At 33.0% G+C, this 27,747-nt stretch overlaps 1 pseudogene; it reads right to left on the reverse strand.

Annotated features, from left to right (window-relative positions):
* Positions 1–20,378: 20,378 nt before the first annotated feature.
* Positions 20,379–22,051, reverse strand: LOC143380615 (60 kDa heat shock protein, mitochondrial pseudogene; annotated as a pseudogene).
* Between the last annotated feature and the right edge of the window lie 5,696 nt (positions 22,052–27,747).

The following is a 27,747-nucleotide window of genomic DNA, read 5'->3' on the forward strand; positions in this document are numbered from 1 at the left end:
CAACCTGGAAGCAGGGGAGCTTCAGGAAACCCAAGAACCAGGAGCTCGTGACTTTTTCCCTAAAGGTTAAGATAACAGTGACTCAAAGCATCAGGCAGGATAATTTTCATGAGTGTTAGAGTCTTTCTCTTTGGATATACAATAAAGAAACCCCAAATGCATTTTTAATTAAACCAACATTTATTTTTTTTTTCTCATAAATAAAGACATAAAAAGTACACAGGCAAAAAATTATTAAGAATTACCAAATACCCTGAGGTTGGCTAGCAGGTCTACAAAGGAGATGACAAAATAATAATAATAATAATAATAATAATAATAATAATAATAATAATAGCAGAGATATAAGAGAATCACAATAGGAAAGGCCAATAAAATCTCCCTTTCTTAATGGAAGGACATCGTGCTGTACAACAGAATCAATGTTCCATAAGTGCTATAATGGCAACAGGAATTGGTATAAGCCACATTTATGGAACATTATTGAAGAAGCCTCAGAATTAGAAATACCCACTGCTGAACAATGTTTTCTGGAAGCAATTGTCTCCATGTCAACAAAGAAAAATGAATTTGTGAAATGTATTCTTAAATGTCCAGGACCAGTACAGAGAGACAAATCCTGTACAAATCTGATTCAGGAATTTTGACTCTAATAGTACTAGCTCAAAGAAACTCTAGGAAACAATTCTACAAAGGTAGAAGCTATACTTACAAATACATGCAGATCAATCATCAGGAGAAAATGATGACATGGAACTGATGTATTTCATAGCCAATTATTTCACACAAAATTAAAACCAGTAACAATTGAAGTAATTGTTTTCATAATAGGACCCAGAAAACATTCACAGGAGAATGTTCAGGGAGAAAACGTTAAGACAATAAAACATGAGTTGGCAGAATTCAGTAAGAAAGAATTATTTCTTAGTTTATTAATTTGACTCCTTTTTTATTCATTGGTCAGAATTTCCCAGACACCTAGAATCAATAGGATTTGTAGATAGGTAGAGGGGATTTGTTAAGGGCATTATATCAAATATGCCTGCTAAGAAGCCTCATGACAGGTCATCTGCAAGTTGGAGACTTGTGAGATGCCAGTAGTGTGACTTGGTCCAAGTCAGAGAGCCTATAAACCAGAAAAACCAATAGTGTAACAGTCCAAAGTTAAAAGCTTAAGAGCTCTGAGGGCCACTGGGGTTAAGTCCTGGATACCAAAGATCAGTGATCTTGGAGTCCCAATGTCCAAGGCAGAAGAAAGAAGATTATTCCAGCTCTCCCAGTCAAAAAAAAAAAAAAAATAGACAGAGATAAAATGTTTACAAAGTAGATCTAACATATGTAAATATGCCTAGAACAGAAGATTACATATGAATAAGTAGAGTACATAAATAAGAACACTAAATAATAAGATGTAGAAAAATATTAGGTATATAATTTGCTAAGACTTTGAGAAAATGAAATATTTATGTACACATGCATGTGTACACATGTGCACACATATATGAAGACAGGATGAGAAAGAACATGCATGAAATCAGTTAGCATGGGTCACACATCTCTAGGAAATACTAAATATCTTCAAGATTTTCTAGTTTATTGGACTGTAAATTTTCAAAATAGTTTCTGGTGATGTTCTGGATTTTAATAGTATCTGTGGCAGTATATTGTTTTTCATTTTGGATTTTGATAATGTGACTCCCCCCCACCTCTTTCTTTTGTTTAATTTGATTAAGGGCTAATAAATTTTGTTTATCCTTACCAAAAAAAAAAAACCTCTGACTCATTGATCTTTTGCATTTTTTATCTCAATTTCATTGATTTTGGTTTTCATTAATTATTTCCTCTCCTCTCATTTTGGTATTGGTTTGTTGTTCTTTCTTCTACAGTCTTGAGATATAATGTTAGAATATTCATTTAATATCTTTCTATTATTTTAATGTATGAGCTCAATGATGTGAACTTTCCTCTTGGAATTGCTTTCTTACTGTCCCAGAGACTGTCACTTGTTGTATCTTTATTCTCATCTCTCAGTTCAAATATTATTTTTTTATTTCTCCTTGATTTTTTCTGTATCCATTCATCATTCAAAAGTATATTATTTAATCTCAAGGTGTTAGAGTGGTTTCTATTTCTTAACTTATCATTGATTTTTCATTTTAGAAAACTTAAACAGATCAATTACAAGAAAAAATTGAAGCAGCTATAAAAAGCCTTCTAACAGAGAAAAGTCCAGGGTTGGATTAATTTTCAGCCTAGTTCTACCAAGCCATTAAAGAAGAACCAATACAAATCTTTCTCAAATTACTCCTTAAACTAGCAAAGGAGGGAACATTGTCAAACTCATTCTATGAAGCCAATATCACCCTGATAGCCAAAACCAAACTTAGACATATCAAGGAAAGAACAGTTCAGATATTTAAAAAAAAAGTTCATATGTTTGATGAACATAGATGCAAATATTCTTAATAAAATATTGACAAAATGCATACAAAAACACATTTAAAATATAGTGCACCATGATCAAGTGGGTTTCACCCCAGGGATGCAAGATAAGATAAACATATGTAAATCAATAAATGTAATTCACCACATAATTAGTTTTAACGACAGGAACCACATAGTTATCTCAGCAAAAAATTTATGTTGAAAACACTAGAAAAATTAGGGATACAAGGGACTTACCTCACCTTGTAAAGGTTATATATGACAAACCAAAGGCCAACATTATTCTGAATTAAAGCAATATGAATAGGAAAAGAAGCACTCAAATTATCTCTGTTAACACCATGATCCAATACTTAGAAGATCCAAATAACTCCACCAGAAGCCTTATAGAGCTCATAAATGAATTCAGCAAAGTATCAGGATACAAGTTCATCACCCATAAATTGATCATGTTCCTATACTCCAATGAAGAATCTGTTGAAAAATAAATTAGGAAAATTACACCATTCACAATAGCCTCAAAAAATACTTGGGGATTAATTTTACAAAACAGATGAAGGACTACTATAATTAAAACTATAGAACACGAAAGAAAGAAATCGAAGAAAACCTTAGAAGATGAAAAGAACTCCCGTGTTCTTGGATAGGCAGAATTAATATTGTCAAAATGGACATAATACCAAAAGTGCCATACAGATTCAATGCAATTCCTATCAAAATTCCAATGATGTTCTTCACAGAAATAGAAACAGCAGTTACAAAATTCAACTAGAAAAATAAGAGGCCCAGAATAGCCAAAGCAATCCTTAAATTAAAAAGTGAGGCAGAAGACATCACCATACTGAACTTTTACAACACAGCTATAGTAACAACAACAGCATGGTACTGGCACCAAAATAGGCATGAAGACCAATGGAACAGAGTAGAACACACAAAGATAAACCCACATAAATGCAGTTATCACAGGTTAGACAAAGGTGCGAAAGCATACGTTGGAGAAAAGATAGCCTTTTTAACAACTGATACTGGAAAACTGAAAATCCATACGTAGCAGAATAAAATTTAACCACTGTTTCTCACACTGCAAAAATTCAATTTGAAGTGGATCAAAAATCTCCAAATTAGACAAGAAACCCCGCACCTGCTAGAAGAAAATGTCGTCCCAACACTTCAACATATTAGCTAAGGAACTGACTTTCTTAACTAGTCTAAAGCACAAGAAGTAAAAAAAAAAATCAATAAGTGGTTTGTCATCAATTTTAAAAAGCTTCTTCACAGTAAAGAAAATAATTAAGAGCATATAAGGGAGAACCAACAGAATGGAAGAAAATCTTTGCTACCTGCAAATCAGGGCATTAATCTTCAGGATCTACAAAGAATTTAAAAAACTTAACAACAATAAATAAATAACTAGCCCAATCAACAAATGAGCAAAGGAACTAAACAGACACTTCTCAAAAGAACAAATATAAATTGTCAACAAATACATGAAAAAGCGTTCAACATATCTAGCAATTAGAGAAATGCAAATTAAAACTACACTGAGATGGGGCTGGGGTTGTGGCTCAGTGGTAAAGCACTTGCCTAGCATGTATGCAACACTGGGTTCTTAGCACTACATATAAATAAATAAAATAAAGCTCCATTGACAATTAAAAAATATTAAAAAAAACTACACTGAGATTTTATCTCACTCCAGTCAGATGTCAATTTTCACAATACAAATAACAATAAATATCGGTGATGATGTGGGGGAAAGGGTACGCTCATACATTGCTGATGGAACTTCAAATTGTCACAATCATTCTGGAAAGCAGTATGGAGATTTCTTTAAAAAACTAGGAATGAAACCATCATAGATAATCCCACTCTCTCACTCCTTGATATATATCCAAAGGATTTAAAGTCAGCATACTACACTGATGTAGCCACATCAAAGTTTATAGCAGCACAACTCACAATTTTCTAGTTATGGTGCCAACCTAGGTATGCTTAAATAGATGAATGGATAAAGAAAGTATGGCATATATACACAACAGAGTGTTCTCAGCACTAAAGAATGACTTTATGGCATTTGGCAGTAAATGGATGGAACTGGAGACTATCATGCTAAGTGAAATAAGCCAGTCCCCAAAAGTCAGAGATTGAATGTTTTTTTTTCTGATATACAGAAGCTAATGCAAAATGAGGGGTGAGGAAAAAAAAAAAAAAAGGAGCAAGATCAGTGGAGTAGACAAAAGGGAATTTAGGGAAGGAAAACTGAATGGTATTGAGGAACACAGTGGAATGAATCTGACCTAATTTTCCTTTGTGCATAAGTGAATATACCACGATGAATCTAACCATCATGTATATCCACAAGACACTAAGTAAGAAAACTGTAAGTAAATAGCAGAAAGACTAGTAGAGTAGAGGGAAGGGACAGTACTGGGGGCTGAATTAGAACCAAACTATATTTTATGCTTTTATAATTATGTCAAAATGAATCTTATTTTTATGTATAACTAAAAAGAATCAATAAAAAATAAGAAAATTTAAAAAGAACATATATGGGAAAAGGATAACAGGCCAAGGGTCAACACCACCACACAACCTACCAAAAATTCTGGCGCTGAAAAATAAATATTCTTGCTATGGTTAGGATAAAAACATAAAGTAACTTATTAGGAGAAGAAATAAAACACACCTTCCCATTTATTCACAGCAAAATTCAGTGTCCCAAAATAGTAGAGCAATTTCTAAAGCCACTCAAAGGAGGACATGGCAAGCCAAGAATTTTATATCTAGTCAACCTATCCTTTAATTATAAAAGTTTGGAGAAAAATTTTTGAATGTGTGAAAATTTTCGTGATAATCTTCCTGGAGACTATCTTAAGAATGTTAAAAGTTTCACTTAGAGAACTATGACAAGGAAGCTGGCAATATGCTGAAGTTTTAAATTTAGAATAAACTAAATGCTGGTATTGGGAAGACAAAATAGAATGCCTCCAAAATGGGAAAATAATTAAATTTAGATATAGAAAGAAAAAAAAAGAGGTCAGGAGATGGGTTTTTAACTATTGTCTCATATGTTTATATGTGAACTGCTATCTTTCATTCTTAAAAAAAAAATCAATATCACTTTATTGCTATGATATGTTTTTCCTAAAAGATTTTGTGTTTTAAAAAGAAAGGGCCTTATGAAGTTGTTCTGTGAAATAGTCTATGTACAGTCAGTGGATAAATTATGTTGTTCAACCCTTATAACACATTGAAATATTGCTGAGGTTTTTGGTTTTTTTTTTTTGGTTTATTTGATAGGTTTCTGAGAAAGATGTGTTAAAATCTTCTACCTACTTCACTTTTCATTTGGAAATTCAGTTGTACTTCATCTCTACTTGTTGAAGAGACTATTCTTTCTCTCCCCATGAAAGGTATTTGCTCCCTTGTTGAAATCAATCCATACTTGATGTTTATGAACTTTTGGTGTGCTATATTTTATTTAGGTCTTCTTTATTTTATCTCATTAATGATTTTTAGTAGTTTGCATACAGGTCTTTGATCTCCTTGGTTAAATCTATTCATAGAAGATTTATTCTTTGTTTTTATAAAAAGCAACAATTTTCATAATTTACTATTCATATTAATTTCTGATGCACAGAAATATAATTAATTAGGGAGTTAATTTTTTATGTATTTATAGTTTGAATTTGTAATATAGATACACTTAATATTTTTTTTAACTATTTAAATGACAATATGCAGTCTTAGCTGGGTCAGTGGTGCATGCCTTTAATCCCAGAGAGTTGGGAGGCTGAGACAGGAAGATCACAAGTTCAAAGCCAGCCTCAGCAGTGTCAAGTTGCTAAGCAACTCAGTGAGAACCTTGTTTCTAAATAAAATGCAAAATAGGCCTGGAGTTGTTGCTAAGTGGTCATGATGGTAAAAGATAAAATGCAGTTTTAAATTATGTAATTTAGTTTAATGTATATGTAATTATGTAATTTTATGTAATTTAGTTAAGAGGTATTTCCAATTTATTCCTAAATAGTACAGATACCATAAAAATTTAAATCTACTTTCTACTCCCTAAATTATAGAATGTATTATATATTATATACTCCCTAAGTTATAGAATGTATTATATATTATATAATGTATAATGCATATATTTGTATATGCACATACATATATATAACATATATATGTATATATGTAATACAATTTAAGAGAACACATACATATGTTAAGAGAGAGAGTCTGTCTCTGTGTGTGTGTGTGTGTGTGTGTGTGTGTGTGTATGTATGATGCTATTTTTTTCATAGCAGGTAATTTTTAAATTTTCATTTAGAATGCTATTAGTATTTCCTTTAATGTGCGTTTGCTTGTGACAAATTATATCATTATTGGTATGACAAGTATTTATCACAACATTGATATTATATTCATCTTAACCGATGTTAAATACAACAATTTACATGGACATTTATATGCTATAACTCATAAAATACATTATGATATTTTACTCCATCATTCATTAATTCTTTTGGGAAATTAACTCTCAGTTAAATTGTCTTTTGAAAGTATTTATTCCTCTCTTATTTTTTTTTCTCCCTTGTTTCTTTCTTCCTTAGATGTTTATAGGATGTCTTTGCTTTATTCTTACTTGCTTAACTACATAGTATTTAGGTTTTTCTTTAAAATATTGTGTAAATAGTATAATATGTTCAAAAATGCTCTAATATTATAATATACATTAGTAGTCTGCTTTTTGAGAGATATTGTTTTTTGCTATAATATATAATAATTTTATGGTCTTATTCTTCTTCTTTTTTCTTTTTTTTTAATAGTGCTAGGGATTTGACCCAAGGCCTGGCACATGCATGCTGTACAAGCACTCAGCCACAGAGTTAATCCCCACCCTGAGGATTAATCCCAGAAACTTCAGAGGCTGATGCAGAAGTATTGCAAGTTTGAGACCAGGCTCAGCAAGTTAATGAGGCCTTTGACAACATAGCAAGATCCTCTGTCAAAATAAAAAACAAGGAAGAGTGGGGATATGGTTCAGTGATTGAGTGCTTCTGGGTTTAATCCTCAATATAAAAAAAAAAAAAAGCTTATAGTGTTAAAATATATAGTCTCCTGAGTTATATACTCTTTTTGGTAACTTCTTTATTTATGTATAATTTTCTTGTGTCCACATATTTTTGACAATATACTAGACATTGCATTTAAATATTGGTTTTGGAAAGCAATGAGGTTATAATTTGTTCTCCGGCAGGTGTTTATACTACTGATCAAAATCTTCTCTAACTTTTCCTAAAATTAATACATTTTCTAAGTTGTGATCCCTTAATTTACCATAATGCATGAGCTTGTCAGTGTGATGTAGTATATGAATTAATACTTTGTGATATTGTCCTCTGTGACTTTGTTCTGAATTTCCTAATGTGCCTTTAGCGAAAATGATCCATTTAATCTTAGGTTAGCATTCCTCCAACATGTAGTGATTAAATAAATTCCCTGATTAAAAACATCTTATTATCCATGGTTTTTTTATTTGTCTAGAAAAATTCTGGAATATAATTTTTTGCTAAACATTTATCAATATATTAGTTTTTTAATCATTTTACATTTTCTGTTTATTTTAATGGGATTTATACTTACTATTAATCTTGAGCATATCATTTTATTATTTATTTATACTGCAATTATAAATTCATTTTAAAGTAAAAATATAATACAATTACTACCTAAAACTGTGTAATTTTGAATCATTAATGAGTAAATTGTTCTATAGTTAAGTGAAAATTGCTTTGAATAAATTATAGTATATATGAGTAATTTTAAACTATTGTGTATATTATTAATAATCACTTTTATTTGGTCAAAAGGACTAACCTTTTTTGGATAAAATGGAAAAGCATTATTATTTCTTCCATTAAACATTTTTAATATTGTCCCATGTAGTATTAAAATTTGTCATCAAACATATTTTAAACAATGGACTAAATTTAAAGAATGAAAAATACCTTAACTCACATACAAACGTCCACCTGAATAACAATCTAATTAAATTTAAGAAAGAACCAAACTAAGTTTTTTAAATGATCGGTAACAGAACAAACTCTGTGGAGCTATATGCAGGTTCAAAGTATATGCCATAGAATTTATAAAATTCCACATTTGTATTTCTAAGGGGAGATAATATGACTATCCCATCTTGATTTAGAGCCCCTTCTTGATATTAATCAACTATGGCAAAGTGGCCAGTTGTATAGTTGCTATTCACGTGCTATCTTTGTAGAGAGTAAGTCTTGATGAAGATTCTTCCAAAATTAGATAAAATAATTTAGAGTCTAATCTCTTTCAGTTTTTCATCCCACACCATCATGTTTTGATTAAGCTAAACTTATTTGAAAAAAAAAAAAACAGAAAATGAAACAGATTTGGATCCAAAAAAATAAATAAGAAACTCTCAAAACTTTGTCTATACTATTTGGGGGACAGTGAGTACGTTACTAAAGATCCTTGGTTTTCTCAATTCTAAATCTCAATGGTTTCTTAGAGTCATTATGAGGACCATGTGACCTAATGGAGGAAAATGTTTGAAATTATGTCTGGCAAATATTAAAAGTATCTAAAAGTCAGTGTTATAATCCCTGCTATTTCTGTTATTTTTAAATTTTCTCTGTATGATATGGACTTTTCTTATGGCAGATAGAATGTCAGCCTCTTCATTCTACAATAATGGGTGTTTCGTTGGTTTTTCTCCTTTAAGGATTTCACACATAAATTTGGCTTATTCCCGTTGATCCACGTACTGTTAAGACCAGTTTAAAAGTTTTATTACTTAACATTATGGACTACACTCTTTTATCTTGATTAGTGTGACAAAATAACCAGTATCTAGGAATCTAAATAACTATCTTGTAGAGGTGATCAAGCAGTTCAAAAAAGAGATAATTGAAAACATAAGATGAGAAACACTGCTTTGGGGAAACTATCCAAGGAAAACTTAGGAAAAAAGTGAGCCAAGTAGTTTATTTCATAGACTTAGAAAAAAAATGTTCTAACAACCTTAGATGTTGCACCAGTGCTGTACTTGTCTTTACAACTAGCAGATAAATGAGGGAAAAAAATGCAATGCTTAAAAATTCCAACACAAGAAAACAATTTAAGACAGGTTAAAAGTTTGTCTCTTTTAATGGGAAAATATGAATTATTCAATAAATGGAATCATGTAAACTGGCTCAACTTTTAGGTAAATATTGACTTAAATTCACACACATATCTAGATAGATTAGTTTTATTATAAAACTCAGACTGCAAATGTTTTAGAAGTGAAAAAATCTCTAAACAAAACAAATATTATTGACCAATCTCCCTTTCAAATTTATCCTTGACCTATATAATATTATAAGTATAAATATAGTTAGGTCTCATTCAGTGTTAATAAGTGAAGTAAATTACTATGTCAATATCCTTGAGGAAGGTAGTTCATGACTCATTCTGTAATGTCCTGGATCGAAGCTCAGACAACAGGACATAGGGGAATGCTTTCCAGACATTAAAGCCTGAATGATATCAATGTGTATCATTTTTCTCTTGCAGAGAAGGTTGGGTTAAAGGATTCAAAGAGAAGGAACGTGGTTTGCTGGTTTAGAGAATGTGGTCTTTGGAAGGCTTCCCCAGATTTGCTAACACTGTCTAGTATACATGGGGTAAACCTTCCTATGTGGAATAAATAAAGCAGATCTGAGTGTTTGGAAGAATCCAATACTTTCAATGGCAGTGATGTGGGAGCAAAGAGCTTCACCCTGGAATCACCGAGGGTGACCCTTGTGTAGCTCATTAGATGCCAGATGACAGGAAACAAAACTTTCTAAGATTCCATTACTCATCTGTTTTTACCTGCCTAAGTCACCCAATAATCTGCTTAGCTTGATACAGAATTCCATATAAACATGAATGGGTGAATAAAAAAATTGTAATTAATTTACAATGAATTAGTAATGTGAACAATAGTGACTGAGAAAAGCAGAAAACAAAAGCTTGAACTCTTGTTCTTATTAAAATAAAGGAATAAAGAATAGAAAAAGATACTTAATGCTTGATCTGAATAATTGTAACAGAAATCATGACACACCTCTTCTGAAAATAAATAAGTTGAAGAAAAATTTCACTGTTTGAAAACATCAAAGGAAGGGTTTAATTTTTAAAAAATGAGAAAGAATGAGAGAAAAAAAGAGAAAAAATTTAAAATAATTAATAAGTGGAAAAAAATCAGAGGGCAGAATGCCTAATCTAAAGGAGTAATTCTAGAAGACAAAGTTGAGAAAAGTTAAAGTCATTATCACAGATTTTTCAAAACTCTCAAAATTGCAAATGTTATTTAAGCTTTTAATTTAAGACATTATCAGGAAAAATTAATGAAAAAATACAAATATATTTCTTATTAATTAGTAAATTTCCTGAATGAAAGAGATAAAAACTTAAAAAAATGAAAACCAAGAAAGTAAAACAATACCAAAACATATCATGAAGAAAATGAATTTTAAAGTAAAAACTATTATTGTAAAAATTACTAAAAAGTAGGCAAGTTGATTTTGAAAACCACAATGAGTTTAGAATTCAAATAAAGCAAAATCCATGAATAGAAAAATCTAAAATTAAAATGTTCACTAAGGCCTGAATTCTGTTCCTTCAAATTCATACATTGAAGTCCTAAACCCAGTACTCCAGAATGTGACAGTCATTGGAGATAAGTTCTTTGATGAGACAATTTAAGTAAAAATGAGGTCACACCAGTGAATTCTAATCCAATCAGACTGGTATTTTAAAAGGAAATTAGGACAAAGACAACCAGGTGAGGACACAGCAAGAAGCCACTCATCTGAAGAGAGAGTTCAAAAGATATAATATTTTGTGTATGGACATAGAAAAGTTGTGTTGATTTATTCTACTGTCTTTCCTATTCCTACCCCCTCTTCCCTTCATTCCCCTTTGACAATCCACTGAGCACCACAATGAATCTTCACATCATGTACAACCACAAAACTAGAATTCTAGTTAGAATGTTATATTCCAGCTATGTGTAATATGTCCAAATATACTCTACTGTCATGTATATCTAAAAGAACAAAAAAAAGATATCAGATTTACCAGTATTTTGATCTTGGACTTCTAGCGTAGAAAACTTTGACAAAATAAGTGTCAGTTGTTTCAACATCCCAGTCTGAGGCATTTTGTTCTGGTACCCCTATCAAACAAAGGAACTGACAAAATATGACATAACTTTCTTACATATACTGTGTTAGAATATGTAAGAATATATATTCACAAAAAATATGTAGAACATTTTTATCTTCACTTATTTGATAACTACTATACATGTGTGTGAGTATGTGCACATATATTTGGTAAATATTCTTAAATGCTGCTTACTATTCATTGGTGTTATGGCAAGACTGCAATAAATCACTGATTTGATCTTAAAGCAGGAGACAGAACATTTATTCACCAGTTGGTGTTCTAGATCCACCAACTGATGAGCCAAAGGGTAGGCTGATGCAAGTCTACTCCCTTCGATCCCTTCCTGGGGTTTGAGTCAACCTTTATAATCCAAAACCACATTAATCATAAGTGGTTGGTGCTATGATTCAAAACCATAAGCAAACATCATGATATCTGAAATCATAAGCAGAAGGAGAAGTGGGTCAAAATAGCCCTAGTGGAGTACAAGTTAAAAAAAATAGTTACTAGGGTCCAGGCAATCATTATCGGCAGGGTACATTGTCCAAGAAAAATAGGAACAAAAAAGAGAACAATTTTTACATTGTATAAGAATTGCCATTTTGTGTTGCCAAATTTTTTATGCTACAACTGTTGATGGGTACAGAGGCAGGGTGTTCCCTGGGAGAAGCATTTCTTATATGACATGAATTCTCAGGGTAAAATGGAATCTGTTTGGTCGTTGCCCATGTAGCCTGGCCCATAACATTGGAATATCTTAACTTAATCATGAATATTCTCAAAAGAACTAAGACATTTTATTTAAAGATTAGTCAACTGATTTTGCTATTTAATTTTGAATCATTTGCCTATAGCACACCATAATAAAAATTTTCAAGAACATTAGGTTGAGTTTATTTAAAATGTAACTATTTTAAGGAAAATATAAAGAAATCTGAGGAAAGAAATTTTCAGTGACTGCTGTTGATCTGAGTATGTGCTTTTGGTTTTATGGATAACTAGGCAGAAAAATACTGGGGCAGGGTTCAATATTATTTTTACTCACCAGAACTGAGTACACTTGAATTAACATAAATGCATTTGTGGTTGGATGTTAAAAACTTTTTTATACACAATATCATCATCTCTCTGTTCACAGAACACAGCGTTGGTATGCTAATTATCAAATAACCCCATTATTTATTAATTTAGTTCCCCAATTAGGCATTTTTGCAGACTTGATTTAAAAATTTTAAAAAAACCTTGGAGCAATTCAAACTACTAACACATTTCTGCAAAATGTCTGAAATCCATATTTTTTCAGTAATTGTTTTCTTATCAAACTATAATGCATAATTTGCTAAGAGTTCTATGAGGATTATTTAACTCCTTTCAGCCTTAAAAAAAGTTTATAACTGTATATCTTATTACAGTTTAATTTTTAAAGGAAAGCATCTGTGAGAAATCACTTACAATTAAATTTGCAAGGGAAATTGCTATAACACTTTGAAGTTCTTTATCAATATGATCCTATATTTTAGTTGAGATAATTTTTGAATCACTAACAGAACTGATATTTTTCAACCATAGAACTTAAAAAAGAAAAGAATAGCAATACTAATCTTAGAAACATCTTCCCTGCAGAAATAAAAATACAATAGGGAGAGAATTATTTCCAAGCAGAGATCATTAATCTTAGCCTTCATAGACTCCAAAATCTACAAATTCTCATCAATAATGCTTCAAATGAAAGTGATAAGGAAAAAATAATATTGACAATATAAAGCATTAAAGCAGTTTATAAGAAAATAAGTGCTATTTGCCATTTCCATGTGTGCAGAGATAAAGTGCAAGCATGAATATTCCATCATTTATTGGTGGTGATGTTATAAAATATCAGTTGATAAAATGCAATGACACCTGTGGAGTGTCTTGTTGGGGATCTACTTTTCTGTCATCTTGAACAAAGAATTAAGCAAGATACACAGAATTAACAGGTCCAATGTAGATTTGTTGAAAGTAAAAGTACATTCTATAAGGTAGAGCAAAGGGCCTAGTGACAGAGTGGCCCAAGGCCTTGATGTTTGGGCAAGTCTTTTATTACCAGCTAAACTGTGCCTCATTCCCTCCCCACAGGGCTAATTGAAGACTATGAACCATTTGTTCCCATTGGTGATTTTATTTTCACCTAATTAGAATTCAGTTTCCATTGGTTACTTTATTTTGACTAATTAAAATACCGAAATTGTGGTGGGAGTTACCGTGGCAATAAGCCCTCAGTGCCAGAAGTTGCCATGGCAATGGGACTTACCATAAACGGGGATATGATGACACATATCCTTCTCTTGCATGCCAGTTGAATTTTTCATATACTCTGCCAATTTGACATTCCTAAACTCTTACCTCAGTGGGAGATATTAAACTTGTGGCTATGAATACAATTAGTTTTATAATTAGTTTTTTCTATAAGTTTTCTTTTAATAATATTAATAGATATAATCTGTTGAAATGCATTTTTGGAAATTCTTAATTAAGAAAAATTATCAGTATTCTGATTTGTGTATGCATAGTGCAAATTAAATCTATTAAATAAATCACAGAGGGTCATGAGGAATCTTTTCAGATCAATATTACACACATAATATTGTGGTTTATCTTCTTAATGACTTATGAGTGAAATTTTTCTTGAAACCAAGAAAAGAAAAAGTTACTGTAAATGTAATATTATTCCAATACCAACAAAACTTGATTAAATATAATATTTTCCCTATCTTAATTGATGTCTATTTATTTTTCTGAATTAGATCTTCCATAGACATTAGTCAGTAATGCTTTGGTTAAAATAACATGTTTTTCTTCTAGTAAAGTATAGCCAACTACAGGTACTTTTATGCCATCTGCAAGTTGATTTTCATTTCCAGTTGTGGCTTACCAAACATGCACAAAGTAAAAGATAAGAGGAATTTTAAATCTGTAACTTTACTTATATCCCAATATTCTTTTGTAAAATTTCTTCTGTGACTACATGTCTTCCCCAGAAATGTCATATAACTCAGAAGACAAAAGATAATGCTACAAGCTTGAAGATTATAACAAAAATATGTAAAATGGCTTCCAATGATCATTGCTAGAAAGATTTTTCATATCATCCTTTAATGGATCTATGACTTAAGGCGGTAGGACATGTTAGGACTGTTTTCTAGAGACATAAAATAAGTTTAAAAGACCTATTTAGAACAACATGTCACCATAAAAATTCTGATGTCCATACATCTCTTTTGTTCCCAGAATAAGAAGACGACAGCTACAAGTTAGAAAGTAGGAGGCTAGATTTTAGAGGATTTTGTGAAAAAAAATATTAAGATAATTTCTGATTATTTTGTGGAATTAAAATGATTTATTACAAGTTGGATAAGAAGTAAGATGTTGTTTTAAAAATTATTTGAGTGAGTAGAAACTCAGTCATACAAATCAGATACACAGGCACAGACAAAATACCTTTATAACATGATTCATGTTTCGGTAGAAATTGAATTATACAGAAGACTCTAAAATTGATTTTTCTCCAAGTATTTGGCAAATAATATTGGTAGTTCAAGGATGTGATATTAAATATATTAATAGAATGGAAAATCAACTCAGAAAAATACATTTCCTTTGCATTTTTAGTAATTCCCTTAGAAATCTTAAGGTAGAATGAATGACTCAAGCCCTGTGTAATGGATTTATTTTGCTCATTTTCTTTCCAGATAATTCTATTATTGAAGTTCACAGAAAGTTTCATTAAATAATTTCTGTAAACTTGTTTTAAAAAGAGTGTCAGTTTGTATTCTTGATAGCTGACATTCTGACTGGAGTGAGATGAAATCTGAGAGTAGTTTTGATTTACATTTCTGTAATTGCTAGAGATGTTGAACAAAATTTTTTTTTTCATGTATTTGTTGATTGATTATATATCTTCTTTAGAGAAGTGTCTGTTCAGGTCCTTGGCCCATTTATTGATTGGGTTATTTGATTTTGGTGCTTAGCTTTTTGAGTTCTTTATATACCCTAGAGATCAGTGCTCTATCTGATGTGTGAGTGGTAAAAAATTTCTCCCAGGATGTGGACACTCTATTCACCTTGCTGATTGCTTCTTTTACTGAGAAGAAGCTTTTTAGTTTGAATCCATCCCATTTACTGATTCTTGATTTTAATTATTGCACAATAGGAGTCTAATTAAGAGAGTTGGGGCCTAATCCTACATGATGGAGATTTGGGCCTACTTTTTCTTCTGTTAGACACAGGGTCTCTGGCTTAATTACTAGGTCCTTGATCTACTTTGAGTTTTGTGCATGGTAAGAGATAGGGGTTTAATTCAATTTTGTTGCATATGGATTTCCAGTTTTCCCAGCACCATTTGTTGAAGAGGCTATCTTTTCTCCAGTGTATGTTTTTGGCACTTTTGTCTAATACAAGATAACTATGATTATGTGGGTTAGTCTCTGGGGGAAAAAAAAAGCATGCTCATACATTGCTGGTGGGACTGCAAATTTGTGCAGCCAATAGGGAAAGCAGTATGAGATTCCTTGAAAAACTGGGAATAGAACCACCATTTGACCCAGCTATCCCACTCTTCAGTTTATATCCAAAGGACTTAAAAATAGCATACTACAGGGACACAGCCACATCAATGTATATAGCAGCATAATTCACAATAGCTAAACTGAGATACCAAACTAGATGCCCTTCAGTAGATGAATGGATAAAGAAAATGTTACACACACACACACACACACACACACACACACTGAAATATTACTCAGTAATAAAAGAATAAAATCATGGCATTTTCAGGTAAATGGATGAAGTTGGAGAATATAATGCTAAGTGAAGTTAGCCAATCCCCAAAACCCAAATGCCAAATGTTTTCTGGATATAAGGAGTCTGATTCATAGTGGGGTTGGGAGGGGGAGCATGGGAGGGTTAGATGAACTGTAGATAGGGCAAAGGGATTGGAGGGAAAAGGAGGGAGCATGGGGGTAGAACAAATGGTGGACATCATTACCATAAGTACATGTATGAAGACACAAATTGTGTGAATATACTTTGTATACAACCAGGGATATTAAAATGTGCTCTAGTGTAATATGAATTTTAATGCATTCTGCTGTCATATATAACAAATTAGAATAAAAAAATAAGTAAAAAATATAGTGTCAGTGTAATATCACATTCATGTCCTAATCAGGATTTCTGGTGATGAGTATTCTATTACAAATTCTGGAATAAGAGGCTTCTATGATTTGAAAATTCAAAAAAATTGAGATATTTAAAAGTTGTAAGATTGACAGAAAAATATTGTTAGTTAAATATATGATTATTGGAAAATTGGAAAATTATTAGTCATTGGAAAATTATTCAAAATGTATTTCCATTGATAAAGTAAAGTTTCCTCTTGGTAGAATAACATATCATACAGTCAAGATGAATACATGCATCCACAGTCACACATACACCAAAACAGGTAAGTTGCTTACCACCTTGCTATTTGCTGAGGCTGGCTTTGAACCCGTGATCCTCCTGCCTCAGCCTCCTGACCTGCTGAAATTACAGGCATGTGCTACTGTGCCTGGTACTTAATATCTTTTTAAGAACAAAAGTTTATAGTCTGATAGTTCCCAGAGGGGCTATGATTATATTTCTTATAATGGATTTTAAAATCCATGCTGTGATTTTATCTATTAAAATGAAACTGAATGACATTCCATTTTATTTTAAAATTTCTCTTTATAATTCAAGACCTTTATTAAAACAATTTTTAATGCATTTAAAGTTTAATAAAATTGGCACACCATTGATTTACCCTCTTAAATAATGAGTTATATATCATAATGATGTTTTCACTTTTAATCAAAGTGAAGTACTTCAAAAGAAAGAATTTTTAAAAAGGAACAAAATTCCAAAATAATAATAATTTTTGTGCAAGCCAAATATTTAAACTTTGAATAGCATCAAAAACAATGAGATTGATAGAGTGCTCGCCTTGCATGTACGATCTCCTGGGTTCAATCCCCAACACCACCAAGAAAAAAAAATGAGACAAAAATTAAAGATGTCAATTCATAAGAATTTAATATCAGGCAAATAGTTATAAAACATTTTTCCTGTACTAGATTTTGGAGATATATATAATATGAGATAGCCTCTAATCTTCCAAAATATCACACCATTTTTTTTTGTAGTGAAAAAAAAAAACAATGAAAATTCAGTACTTCTCTCAGGCAGATCCAAAGGCCTCAGCACTGTGGAAAGATTTTAGGCGAACAAAATTTCTTTTCAGAAGAATATCTTCAGGATTAAAGCTATGTTATATAATCTTTATCTTCTGCTTAAGGGACTGGCAGTATGAGCAAGCATATCTTCTTCCAATTATGTTTATTGTTAATAAAGTATAAATTCACTATTTCCAGGCAACAGTGTCCTTGGCATTTGTAGACTAAGGCACCAAAAAAAAAAAAAAAATCCGTCTGATTTAATTTAGGCCAAAAGAACAATCCTCTAGCTCACGTAATAAAGTCATGTAAAGAAAATGAGTGAAATTGGACCTTAGGGACAAGATTGTTATTGGGGATTCTGTACTCTGGTCTTTCTATGGATCCCACATCTTCACCTCCTGCCCATCAGTTAGAAGGTCTTGCTTTACTGTCTTGGGCTCCAATTTAACAATTCCAAGGGAAAGAATTTCACCGATGCAGAGGTAAAAATGGGAACATCCTTACTCCTGAGGTCTGGAAGCTGAATACACCATCGACAGTCCCACTAGAACAAGAAGACATGTGACGGGACAATGGAGAATTCTTTTTAAAAAGGAGGACAGTTGGGAAAAATGGTCAACAATTTAAAAAATAACTTTATATTAAAAACAATATTTAACAAATTGCCTTCACATTTTTATCTCCATTAAGGCTTAATAATTTTGTCTTAAAAATGTATTATAAATGATGATATTGAGTCTCAGGAAGCTTATATGGTTTACAAAGTTAACCCACATAGTAAATGCCAGAGCTTAGACTAGAATTCAGATTTTCAGACCTTGAATCCCAAGCTCTCTCTACATTTTAAATTTGGTGCTCACATCACATATTAAGACTTTCATGACTATTCAAAGTCACGGATTCACAAATCTTTTAATATCATGAGCTTAATGCTAATCATACAAAGGAATACTATTCAAAGAGAAACAGTAACTTGAACCGAATGAGAGAAGTTTTTGAATATCTTCTTATTGCTTCTAACTGCTACCTCTTTTACCTCTGTATTTCAATAATTTATAATGCAGAATGCCTTGATTTTCATAGTAGATTTCTTCTCTCAGCAGATTTACAATAGAGAAATAAATGCTCATCTCAATATAAATAGTCTGTAGGCTTTATTTTTGGGAATTAGCTGAAGACATTGTCTTTGATAGAATTGTTATACAGAGCATACATTTCCTTTTTGTATTATATTAAAAAATCCCTTGTTTTATGATTGCCAATATTTCAAATTGTTACAAAAAAATTTTGGCTACAAAGGATTAGGTAGAACATCAGTGGTAACCATGAGTTCTGGAAAAGTCAAATATAAACTTCTCCATTTACCTCTTTACTAATATCACCTTTGATAAACTTTAATTTTAAAAAAATATTCAATTTGAGCATGATGAGGATTAATCTGCAAACATGCAGAGAGGGCATATGATGATCTAAAAACCAATGCCAGTGGAGGGTGGGGGATATCTGGCTTTTTTTCCTCAGTTCTACCTTCTTTTCTTATTTCTACCCATTATACTTATTTTCTTCTTTCTCAGGACTTCCCACACTTTTTCCTGTCCTACTGGAAGTACTATTGGAAATTTTTTATTTGATCTTTATTTGCAGGCTCAAATTTTCTGATTACTTTCTAATAATAATTACCAGAAACCAACTACTTTCTCTCATAATTTTGATTACTTATTATAGTGCTAATATTTATTTTGATTCATTATATGTTCATAATCTCCTTCTCCACCCAGAAGAGGGTAAAATCCATCACTTGCATATATCATTACATAATGTTCTGGAGTGTGTACCCTATTTCTACTAAGTTACCTGCCAGCCTTATAGTTAAAAAGAAGAAGTCTAATTCCATAACACTTAGGTTGAGTTGTTCATTTTTTTAGATGTTTTCAGACACCGTTTTGCCAGTTTTCTTTAATCATTAAATAAATGAAAATTCAGCCATCAGTAGAATATACTTCAAATTCTTTTTCTGAATTTTACACAAATTTTTATTACATAAAGGTTGTCACATTATTGAATATTTCTCTACTTTGAGCACAATTATTTTTATTCTCCATAGAAAGGCTGCTTATAAACTTCTCATCTGGTGATGGCAAGCCCTAAAATCCTGATTTTAGCAGAGTAGTAGTAGAAATGTTTCAGTGAAAGCAGTACATTGATACATGACTCTTTCATCCAGTATCAGAACTGTACAAATGTCTTATAATTCAAAAATATAAAATAAATGATCTGTAGGCATGTACAATCACAGCAGTAAACCATTATATATTGTCAACTGAAACAAGTAGCTGATGGTTATTGTGATTTTCTTAAACATCAGCCAGACTTTTCCTTGGTCATTTTCTTCAACTGACTTCTCTGTCTTGAGCTTCCTATCACAGTTCATGATTTAACAGTGGTAAAGTACCATTCTGAGAATTAGAACATGCCTCCTCCTATACCACCTCCCATTCCACCCATTGTTCCCATTCTAGGCTCCTTTTCTTCTTTAGAAATTTCTGTGACTACAACTTCTGTTGCAGTTAATGCAATAAAACAGCATGCAATAAATCTTGGATGGGGCAATGATTTCTTTTTCCACCATATTCACAAAATCAAAATCTTGAAGCACAGCAGCACAACCAACTTCTGAGGAGCTCTGCAGAATTTTCTCAAGCATCGAAGATCCTTCAACACTTGCATTGTTAGAAATGGTCATTGCAGGAATTCTGAGTGTTCTTTTAACAATTTCTATTCCAATTTTTTGATCATCAATATCTGGAATTAGTGAGTCCATAGCTGGAATCTATGGAAGCAGAGCAAAACCCCCACCCAGAAAAATGCCTTCTTCAACAGCAGCTCTTATAGCATTGAGGGGTTCTGTAATCTTTCTTTTCATTCATTTTCACTTCAACATCACTTGTCCCACCAAACTCCAGCAGAGCTATTTCATCTGAAAGTTTTGTCAATTGTTCATTCAGTATTTCCTTTTCACATTCATTCATTGTGGTTTCTAATTGTTCTGTGATTTCTTGAAAACACTTTTCAAATTGAGCTTTATCACCTTTTCCTTTCAAAAGCATGGCATCATCTTTGGTGATAATGATCTCTCCAACTTATTCCTAAATCATGAGGCTGAACATTTTCAACATTTAAAGTCAAACCCACCTCACCAAACACTGAGACACCAGTAGCAATAGCCATATCTTTCAGTTGGTTCTTTCTGTTGTCACCAAAACCTGAAGCTTTAACTGCAACAATCTGAAGACCAACTTTTAGCCTATTCAAAACAAGTGTACTTAGAACATCTTCCTTAACATTTTCAGCAATTATGGCCAAGGGTTTAGTGTGAACAGTGGCAATTTCAGGAGCAGGTACAATGGACTAGATCCTAGAAATTCTCTTTTTACTCAACAGAACATAAGCATCCTGGAATTCACATTTCTGATCTTCTGGTGTATTAATAAATATGGAGAAATACAGCCTCAACCAAACTTCATGCCTTCAATAATTTCTAATTAATTGAGTGTTTTTCCATCCTTTACTGTGATCACACCCTTTCTTTCAACCTTTCTCACTGCATCAGAAATGATGTTGGAAATTTCTTGGGTTGCTTAGGAATTGTCACAGATTTAGACTGATCCTTAAGTTCAATAATTACAGCACCAAGAACTAACATCACACCTCTCCTGATTTCCACTGGATTAGCAACTTTTCTAATTTCTTGAAGACTTCCTTACCAATAGAGTGTGCCAGTCTAGTAGTGGTGGTGGTAGCGCCATCCCTGACCTCTTCATTTGTATTATTGACAACATTTTGAACAAGTTTAAATAAAATATTTTTTGTATTTACCCTTTAAATTAATTGACTTTGCAACAGTCACACCATCTTTTATTACTTTGGGACTTCTCCAATTCTGTTTCATAATTACTGCTCTTCCCTTTGGTCCTATTGTAAGACTACAGCATCAGGCAAGAGATCTACACCTTGAATCATCAAGGCTTGGGCATCTACACCAAATTTATATCTTTGGCAAAAACACAAGTGCGATGAGGAGCCAGTGCCCTAGACACTGGTCTCATTAGACAAAATACCATATTTAATGGAAGCATTTCTGTGGGGCATCAGCAGGAAGTACACACGCCAAGGCAGGCAGTCGTGGGCTAGTGAAGTCAACAGTTGAAGGTATGAGTATGCCCAGTAAACTCTGGGAATTCGGGACTCTCATGCCTGTCACTTTCATTGCCCTGATAAGGAAATCCCATACACCTTGGTCCTCCATCCCTTATTGTCTATAAATTTATCCTAGAGAAATTTGAAGATGAATAAACCACTGCAGCTGGAGAAAGATACTCACACCTAATATCACAAAGTATAAAGCATAAAGCATATGCCACTGAGAGTTGGTTAAGTGTGGTATATTCATGGAAAGGAATTCTGGGAAAGTACTTGTTTTCTTGCTACAGGGGATTGAATTTAGGGACACTAAACCACTGAGTCATCCCCAGCTATATTTTGTATTTTACTTGAAATCAGGATCTCACTGAGTTGCTTAGCCCCTTGCTTTTTGCTGAGATTGGCTTTGAACTCTCGAACCTCTTGCCTCAGCCTCCTGAGCTGCTGGGTTTACAGGGGTGTGCTAATGTGCCTGGCGGGGAAAGCATATTCAAAAACACACAGATAAAGGTTTTTATTAATAAAACAGTCATAAATAGTGTATATCTCAATGAACATGCAGGCTTCTATGTATCATATATGATATTGTATCATGTATCTAAATTTCCAAATAAAAGTAGTTATGCCAAGTGTGATTGAATGTCTATCACACATCAAACTTTGCCACAGGTACTGAGAATACAGTAATAAAATAGCCATTTTCTATAATTTGCATTGTACTAGGGAGACATGCATAAGAAAATAAGCAATGGACAAAACTGTATATTTATTTAATTTAGATGTAGACACAAATAGCTTTTGTTGAAGTGCAGACATATGTTTTAAAACTAAAATTAAACTAAATAGTTCAATGCTGGCTATAATAATTTTAATTTCAGGCAAGAAAAAAATATTCTTTTGTTTGTTGTAAATTTAGTTTTTTTTTTTTTTTTTTAAAGTGGTTAGTAAAAGGTATAATTTCTAAGCTATAAGTCTTCCTAATATTAACATATTTTTTGGTCTCTGTTTTAGTGAACTTTTTCACTGTTGTGACTAAATGACCTGACAACTGTTGAGAAGAAAAAGTTTCTTTGAGGGCTCATGGTTTCAGAGGTCTTTGCCGCAGTCTCTGGCTGGGCACAAATCACGAGTCTCCACACAGCTTGTAGATTCAAACAGCAATTCTTTATTCCCGATCTCACACCGGCCGTCTACAAACACGTTCTGGGGAATCCACGTTCTCTGCCCAAATCCACACTCTGCCCAAATCCACTCCACATGGGCTTCTGTCTCCCAAAATATACTGTCTGACCCTAAGAACTCAAGAGGAACTCAGCAGCAGGTTACACCCTATTCTAAAGGGGGAACACCCTAATCTCCTATTATGCTAAACTGCCCTATTCTAAAGGGGGAACACCCTAATCTCCTATTATGCTAAACCGCCCTAGTCCTTGAGCAAGGTCACCTTTCAGAAGTCCTTCCACTAGACAGCATGGGAGTAAACTGGCAAGGAGATTGTCATACCTACTTGGCTGATGGCTCCCAGCATCTCCCCCCTTCTGATTAATTAAACAACAAGTAATGTGGCTTAAGGACCGTGCCTGGTAGGTTGTCCAGTTCAACATATGGCTCTTACCTGTCATTGGAAAACTGACCTTTAGGTGTCAGCCTCCTGTCTTAGGTTGATACCACTGCAACTGGATCATACCTGTCACTGACTACCGGTCCAGCATACAGCCATACTTGTGGATAGGTCTATGCATCAGTGGGGGGGGGTGAGGTTCTTTGCCTCACCTCTGTTGGCCCCCAAATTTGGCCTTGGTGCCAGTGGGGGAGTGAGGTTACCGGCCGTCTACAAACACGCTCTGGGGGAATCCACGTTCTCTGCCCAAATCCACTCTCTCCCAAATCCACTCTCTGCCCAAATCCACTCCACATGGGCTTCTGTCTCCCAAAATATACTGTCTGACCCTAAGAACTCAAGAGGAACTCAGCAGCAGGATACACCCTATTCTAAAGGGGGAACACCCTAATCTCCTATTATGCTAAACTGCCCTATTCTAAAGGGGGAACACCCTAATCTCCTATTATGCTAAACCACCCTGGTCCTTGAGCAAGGTCACCTTTCAGAAGTCCTTCCACTAGACAGCATGGGAGTAAGCTGGCAAGGAGATTGTCATACCTACTTGGCTGACGGCTCCCAGCAGGTCTTAGTCCAAAGAAGGCTGGATTCATTCCTTGGGGCTCATGGCAGAGAAAATTTTGGCTGGTAGAGGGAAGCCGCTAACATGTTGATCAGAGAGGAGAGAGAGAGAGAGAGAGAGAGAGAGAGAGAGAGAGAGAGAGAGAAACTGACTGACTCCATTTGCCAGATACAAATATATACCCCATAGCCACGCCCCCAAATGAAAGACTTCCTCCAGCCACACCCCACCTGCTTCCAGTTAATCCCATATTAATTCACTGATTTGGTTAAGGCTGTCACCCAATCATTTTTTCTACAAACCTTCTTGCATTGCCTCATATGTGAGCTTTGGGGGGGATACCGCATCTAAACCATAATAGTCTCTTATTGCTGATTTAACAAATGTGCACAAAATTAATGGCTATAAATGACACAGATTTATTATTTTACACTTTTGGATTGAAAAGAAAAAAAAACGTGTTTCACTGAGCTCAATTCAAGGTGTTGGCAGGACTGAGTGTCTTCTGGGAGCTCTAGAGAAAATTGCTTTCCTGACTTTTTTCAGTTTCTAGAGACTAGCCACATGGATTGTCTTGCATTCATTCAAAATGTCAGCAGTAGCATCAGTTAGACCTCTGCCTATGTCATCACATAGGCTCTGTCATGCTCTCTTCTAACTCCTGTTTTCATTTATAAAGAACTTGGCAATTTCATTGGGTTTACTTAGATATTTCAGTATAACTTTGCCATCTCCTTTCTTTAATCCCATCTTCAAAGTCACTTTAACTATGTGAAGTAATTGCAATAATTTGAACATGGTTTGAGTGTGTCTCCAGATGCTCACGGGTTGACATTTCATCCATACTATCAGGTCTTAAAAGGGTGGAAACTGAATCCATCTGTGATATTCAGAGATGGGGTATTTGAGAGTTTATTAGGATTAAAGTCATCAGGATGGAGCCCCCATGATGGACTTTGGAAGATATTCTCCTTTCTCTTGCTTGATACTACCCTGTCCCATCTCAGGATTCTGTCAGCAGAAGGCCATCACCAGATGCAGCCCCTTTACCTTGGAATTTAAGAACTGTGGGGAAAAATAATCCTCTTTATATAACTTATCTGGACCTGTGATATTGCGTTACTGGTGACAGAAAATGGAATAATACAGCACATCCACAGATTTGGGGGATTAATATATGGGTATCTTTGAAGGGCCATTTTCTGTCTACCTCAAAATAGTATGTAATTTCCCACAATTATTTAAAGTGTGCTTCACAAATTTTTGTTGCAAACAAAGAGGCTTTCATTTCAGATGGATCAAGTCTGATTTTAAAATAAAATAATTTGAAAGCCAGGGATTCTTATTTTTGTGCATTGAATGGCAGCAAACACAACAAAATCTGTCACTTTGAAAGAAGAACTTAAAGGTAAATTTAACCTAATTTAAAGCTACAAGTCAATGTATTTTCAGCCAAATTCTTTATCTCCTTGTGTTATAAGTACTTACCACTTTTCAAACTGTAAAAATTACTACAGAGAAGCTGAACCATGGAAATATGAATAAATCAATGCTTCTTAAAATGCAGTCTCTATATTACCATCACCTTCAACTGGGAACTTGTTAGGAATGCAAATTTTTTTAAACCTCAACTAAGATCTGTTGAATTGGAAATTATGGGGGCGTGGCTCAATGATTTGCATTTTTATAACCTCTCCAGGTGATTTCAATGCACATTCAACTTTGAGATTCATTGGAAATAGCAAAGCACTTTTAGAAGTCAATAATTTGCTTTTAAATTTCCCTCTAATTAACAGTGGTTCCTTCTTAAAGATTACTATTTCCAATACTTCATATGTACCTGCATTAGAGAGGACAAAAATTATTCTATTTTCACAGGAGAAAAAAATTCTTTTCATAAAACTTTTAATAAATTTTATTAAGTAAGTAAATAAGAACTTAAATCAGGACCTATTCTAGGTATTCAGGGAGACTCTCATAAGTAAATGAAATTTAAGAAATGGGTGCAGCCACTCATTCCCAGAGTTATCAAGAACATCCTTAAGTAGTAGGATCATCCATCCCTAGGACCAAGATGAACTTGAATAAATTGAGTGAAATTAAGAATACATCCAGATCCTAGAGACTTAGCCAGGGAAGGAGAGGATGATAAGACCAAATAGAAAACAAAAGTCTGAGCTGTCTCATGACTTGTGCATCTGGGAGTGAATTTGGGTTAACTTTAAATAAAACCAGAAAATCACTGAAGGGTTCTAAGTAATATAATGTGCTGGATGAATTAGGAATTAAGAAGAGTTGAGACTGTTAACACCAGTTTAAAAGCCATCGTGATGATACAAATGATAGTCTGACCATCCACAGACAGTTCAGAGGACTGAGAGAGGGCCAGAAGATGATGATTCAAAATTTATTATTGTATGCAATTACTTGTTCATATTATTTTTATGTTATTATGATATACACTTGGTATTATTTCTTTTAATGTCAAGTAGAATTCGGCTGTGAAATCATGACCCAGAAGTTTTCTTTTTTATAATTGCTTCAATAAAAAATGCAATAATTTGGATATTCGAATTGATATAAAATTATTAAGATTATTTCTTCTCGATTATATTTTCATAATTTGTTGACTTTAAGGAATATATCGACTTATTTATCAAATTTATGGACATAACATTTTTTACATAATAGTTCCTTATTATCCTTTTAGTGCCTGTGGAATCTTTAATGACCAATTAATGTGAAGTTACATTGCCCATTTGTCTCCAGTTACAGTAATGTATGCATTTGTTCCTTTTATTGGACAGTATGGCTAGGGATTTAACAATTTCTTTAATCTTTTCAATAAAAACTTTTTAAGTTTCATTTTTCTCTATTATTTTTTCAATGTCATTGATTTGTATTCTATTTATTCTTTACCTTTTCCTGGTTGTTTTGACTTTATCCACATGCTTTATTTAATATGTCTGATTTTAAATTATGCTTCAGCTAAAACATGTTAAAATTTCTCACCAGACCTATATTTTATGTGTGGATTACTTAGAAGTGTTTTAATCTCTAATGATTTGGTATTTTCCACATAGTTATCTTTTGCTGATTTCTAGTTTAATAATATTATGGTCTGATAAAACATGCTTGAATAATTTCATTATGTTTACTTATTGAAGGTCATTTTATAACCCCAATCTTGTTTTTTTTTTTTTTTGAAACTATTACATGGGCACATGAATGGAAGAGTATACTTTGCTGTTGTTTAGATTGTTCTATAGATATGAGTTAGGTCATTTATTTTTGATAGTGGTTTTAATGTTATCTATATAACTGAAGTCTTTCTAATTCTACTTGTGCTATAAAGGAATGAAAGCAGAGTTTCCAAGTTGACTGCCTTAATATTGATGCTCATTTCTTTATTCAATTGTATCAGTTTGACTTCAGATATGGTGATTCTT

This window comes from Callospermophilus lateralis, chromosome 14 (assembly GCF_048772815.1).
Source record: "Callospermophilus lateralis isolate mCalLat2 chromosome 14, mCalLat2.hap1, whole genome shotgun sequence".
Taxonomy (NCBI): Eukaryota; Metazoa; Chordata; class Mammalia; order Rodentia; family Sciuridae; genus Callospermophilus; species Callospermophilus lateralis.